The sequence below is a fragment of the Schistocerca americana genome, unplaced genomic scaffold (assembly GCF_021461395.2).
Source record: "Schistocerca americana isolate TAMUIC-IGC-003095 unplaced genomic scaffold, iqSchAmer2.1 HiC_scaffold_1423, whole genome shotgun sequence".
Taxonomy (NCBI): domain Eukaryota; kingdom Metazoa; phylum Arthropoda; class Insecta; order Orthoptera; family Acrididae; genus Schistocerca; species Schistocerca americana.
The window spans coordinates 25,001-30,310 of NW_025725505.1; positions in this window are offsets into that span (position 1 = coordinate 25,001).

Genomic DNA, 5,310 nt, shown 5'->3' on the forward strand with positions numbered 1-5,310 from the left:
GTAACCTAACCTATATCGTACCGTAACCTAACCTATGTCGTACCGTAACCTAACCTATGTCGTACCGTAACCTAACCTATGTCGTACCGTAACCTAACCTATGTCGTACCGTAACCTAACCTATGTCGTACCGTAACCTAACCTATGTCGTACCGTAACCTAACCTATGTCGTACCGTAACCTAACCTATGTCGTACCGTAACCTAACCTATGTCGTACCGTAACCTAACCTATGTCGTACCGTAACCTAACCTATGTCGTACCGTAACCTAACCTATGTCGTACCGTAACCTAACCTATGTCGTACCGTAACCTAACCTATGTCGTACCTTAACCTAACCTATGTCGTACCTTAACCTACCCTATGTCGTACCTTAACCTAACCTATGTCGTACCTTAACCTAACCTATGTCGTACCTTAACCTAACCTATGTCGTACCTTAACCTAACCTATGTCGTACCTTAACCTAACCTATGTCGTACCTTAACCTAACCTATGTCGTACCTTAACCTAACCTATGTCGTACCTTAACCTAACCTATGTCGTACCTTAACCTAACCTATGTCGTACCTTAACCTAACCTATGTCGTACCTTAACCTAACCTATGTCGTACCTTAACCTAACCTATGTCGTACCTTAACCTAACCTATGTCGTACCTTAACCTAACCTATGTCGTACCTTAACCTAACCTATGTCGTACCTTAACCTAACCTATGTCGTACCTTAACCTAACCTATGTCGTACCTTAACCTAACCTATGTCGTACCTTAACCTAACCTATGTCGTACCTTAACCTAACCTATGTCGTACCTTAACCTAACCTATGTCGTACCTTAACCTAACCTATGTCGTACCTTAACCTAACCTATGTCGTACCTTAACCTAACCTATGTCGTACCTTAACCTAACCTATGTCGTACCTTAACCTAACCTATGTCGTACCTTAACCTAACCTATGTCGTACCTTAACCTAACCTATGTCGTACCTTAACCTAACCTATGTCGTACCTTAACCTAACCTATGTCGTACCTTAACCTAACCTATGTCGTACCTTAACCTAACCTATGTCGTACCTTAACCTAACCTATGTCGTACCTTAACCTAACCTATGTCGTACCTTAACCTAACCTATGTCGTACCTTAACCTAACCTGTATTGCGCCTTAACCTAACCTGTATTGCGCCTTAACGTAACCTGTATTGCGCCTTAACGTAACCTGTATTGCGCCTTAACGTAACCTGTATTGCGCCTTAACGTAACCTGTATTGCGCCTTAACGTAACCTGTATTGCGCCTTAACGTAACCTGTATTGCGCCTTAACGTAACCTGTATTGCGCCTTAACGTAACCTGTATTGCGCCTTAACGTAACCTGTATTGCGCCTTAACGTAACCTGTATTGCGCCTTAACGTAACCTGTATTGCGCCTTAACGTAACCTGTATTGCGCCTTAACGTAACCTGTATTGCGCCTTAACGTAACCTGTATTGCGCCTTAACGTAACCTGTATTGCGCCTTAACGTAACCTGTATTGCGCCTTAACGTAACCTGTATTGCGCCTTAACGTAACCTGTATTGCGCCTTAACGTAACCTGTATTGCGCCTTAACGTAACCTGTATTGCGCCTTAACGTAACCTGTATTGCGCCTTAACGTAACCTGTATTGCGCCTTAACGTAACCTGTATTGCGCCTTAACGTAACCTGTATTGCGCCTTAACGTAACCTGTATTGCGCCTTAACGTAACCTGTATTGCGCCTTAACGTAACCTGCATTGCGCCTTAACGTAACCTGCATTGCGCCTTAACGTAACCTGTATTGCGCCTTAACGTAACCTGCATTGCGCCTTAACGTAACCTGCATTGCGCCTTAACGTAACCTGTATTGCGCCTTAACGTAACCTGTATTGCGCCTTAACGTAACCTGTATTGCGCCTTAACGTAACCTGTATTGCGCCTTAACGTAACCTGTATTGCGCCTTAACGTAACCTGTATTGCGCCTTAACGTAACCTGTATTGCGCCTTAACGTAACCTGTATTGCGCCTTAACGTAACCGATATTGCGCCTTAACGTAACCTATATTGCGCCGTAACGTAACCTATATTGCGCCGTAACGTAACCCACATTGCCCCTTAACGTAACCTATATTGCGCCGTAACGTAACCTATATTGCGCCGTAACGTAACCCACATTGCCCCTTAACGTAACCCACATTGCCCCTTAACGTAACCCACATTGCCCCTTAACGTAACCCAACACACGTTGGGCCTTAACCCAACACACGTTGGGCCTTAACCCAACACACGTTGGGCCGTAACCCAACACACGTTGGGCCTTAACCCAACACACGTTGGGCCTTAACCCAACACACGTTGGGCCTTAACCCAACACACGTTGGGCCTTAACCTGCTCTGTAATTGTCATACGACGCGTTAAATTAGTGTAGTGTTGCCTAACTGCAACCCCCGCAATATAGTTTGCTACTCGCACTGCCCGGTCCCCAGTGTATCGCTTCATGTTAAACACCTTGCAGCTATACACTGTAATGTGGATGGCAGCAGGACGTACATGCTCAATGCCCTTTGCAGTTGTTCATTGGCATTTGCAGTTGTTCATTGGCATTCGCATGGCGAAGCACTTAGCCTACGCTGTGGTACGGCCTGTGTCAACTGTCCGCTGATGTTGTACGTCCAAATCACACACTGTACTGCACATTGGTCCTCATGTACTGAATGATACATCGTGGTACATGTGACCGTACAACGACTGCGCCAACAACGGCGAACCATGCGGTCCAAATGTTGTGCACTCAGCTACGTGTCGTCTCCCTATAAGAGCTGGATTGCAGTGTGGTATGCCCTGGATGGCGATCAGCATGAGCCGTCTGTTGATGTAGTGGCGCGTGTTGTCAGACGTAGTCGTCTCTTCTCACACACCGTGATAGCACGGTGCACTGCGTTCCACATCTGCGACATGCGACAGAGGCCGGTTGACAGTCGTTCGCGCAATGGACATCGCATACGTACGGGGGCCACCTTCCACGTGTTCGCTAAGCGTGGACATGTTGTTGCGTGTATGTGGGCAGACAGTGTGTCGTGACACCTGACACAGGCATGCAACAATCGTTGAATTTGCAAATGGCGATGGACGCCTACGTTTGCTGGTGACGTTACGCAAATGAACAACTGGTAAACCGTTGTGGTGCGGTTGTTCTCGCTAGGGGTGAATCAGTGATGGCGACGATCGGTTGAGCTACCAACCGGTTGTTGCAGCGATACCCACCATGCCCACGAACGTGAATGGCATGTGGGTGTGAAGCGATACGCGGCGGTGGCTGGGTGGGACCGTCCCCGGCCGGTGAGGGGGGGCCTCCCGGCGTGTTGGCCGTGCGGTGCGTGGGCGCACGCGCTACAGCCGGCTGGTGGGGGCGGCCAGTGGCAGGCGCGCCGGCCGACGGAGGCGGCAGGCGGCGCAGCTGCGCGCCGGCGCACCCTGCACGCGGCGCCGTGCGGCCAAAGTAGGTCCTCGCGGGCCCGGTGCGAAGCGCGGTGGACATCTGCAGTGTGCTGGTCCGATTGAGGACTGTGTGCGCTGAGGATGCGCCGCCGCCCGGCGCTCGGCGCCGCGACGCCGTCTGCTGCTCGGTCGCCTCTGCGGTTCTCGCAGGTGGTTTGTATCGCAGCTGTGCGGACGTGTTGGCGCGTGCGCTGTGCTGGGAGAGTTCGCTTCGGCACCCAAGTGGGGCTTTTGTCCTTCTGTGGCGCTGGCGTTGGAGCTGCCGGTCACCGTAGGTGGCGCGTGTTGTCTCCCGCCGGCAATGCCACGACAGCACGCTCCGGGCCTCTGTCGGCAGCGGCAAGCTCAGTTGGGAGCACGGGTGGTCGCACCTAAAGCGTCTACTCGCCAAACTCCGGGCGATTGCGCCTCTCTCGAACCCGACCAAGTACTTAGGACGGCGCTGCGCGCCGCCGGGACCTGAGAGGGTTTCGAGGTGTATGGTGCAGGGGAGCTCAGCCTCCTCCTGTTTGCAGAATAATTGAGCGGACGCTTGCGTGTTCGCGCGGGCCCCCGGGACACACTCCGGGCGGCCGGCTGCTCAGCTCTAGTTGACGCAGCTCCCTGGTTGATCCTGCCAGTAGTCATATGCTTGTCTCAAAGATTAAGCCATGCATGTCTCAGTACAAGCCGCATTAAGGTGAAACCGCGAATGGCTCATTAAATCAGTTATGGTTCCTTAGATCGTACCCACGTTACTTGGATAACTGTGGTAATTCTAGAGCTAATACATGCAAACAGAGTCCCGACCAGAGATGGAAGGGACGCTTTTATTAGATCAAAACCAATCGGTCGGCTCGTCCGGTCCGTTTGCCTTGGTGACTCTGAATAACTTTGGGCTGATCGCACGGTCCTCGTACCGGCGACGCATCTTTCAAATGTCTGCCTTATCAACTGTCGATGGTAGGTTCTGCGCCTACCATGGTTGTAACGGGTAACGGGGAATCAGGGTTCGATTCCGGAGAGGGAGCCTGAGAAACGGCTACCACATCCAAGGAAGGCAGCAGGCGCGCAAATTACCCACTCCCGGCACGGGGAGGTAGTGACGAAAAATAACGATACGGGACTCATCCGAGGCCCCGTAATCGGAATGAGTACACTTTAAATCCTTTAACGAGTATCTATTGGAGGGCAAGTCTGGTGCCAGCAGCCGCGGTAATTCCAGCTCCAATAGCGTATATTAAAGTTGTTGCGGTTAAAAAGCTCGTAGTTGGATTTGTGTCCCACGCTGTTGGTTCACCGCCCGTCGGTGTTTAACTGGCATGTATCGTGGGACGTCCTGCCGGTGGGGCGAGCTGAAGGCGTGCGACGCGCCTCGTGCGTGCTCGTGCGTCCCGAGGCGGACCCCGTTGCAATCCTACCAGGGTGCTCTTGAGTGAGTGTCTCGGTGGGCCGGCACGTTTACTTTGAACAAATTAGAGTGCTTAAAGCAGGCAAGCCCGCCTGAATACTGTGTGCATGGAATAATGGAATAGGACCTCGGTTCTATTTTGTTGGTTTTCGGAACCCGAGGTAATGATTAATAGGGACAGGCGGGGGCATTCGTATTGCGACGTTAGAGGTGAAATTCTTGGATCGTCGCAAGACGAACAGAAGCGAAAGCATTTGCCAAGTATGTTTTCATTAATCAAGAACGAAAGTTAGAGGTTCGAAGGCGATCAGATACCGCCCTAGTTCTAACCATAAACGATGCCAGCCAGCGATCCGCCGCAGTTCCTCCGATGACTCGGCGGGCAGCCTCCGGGAAACCAAA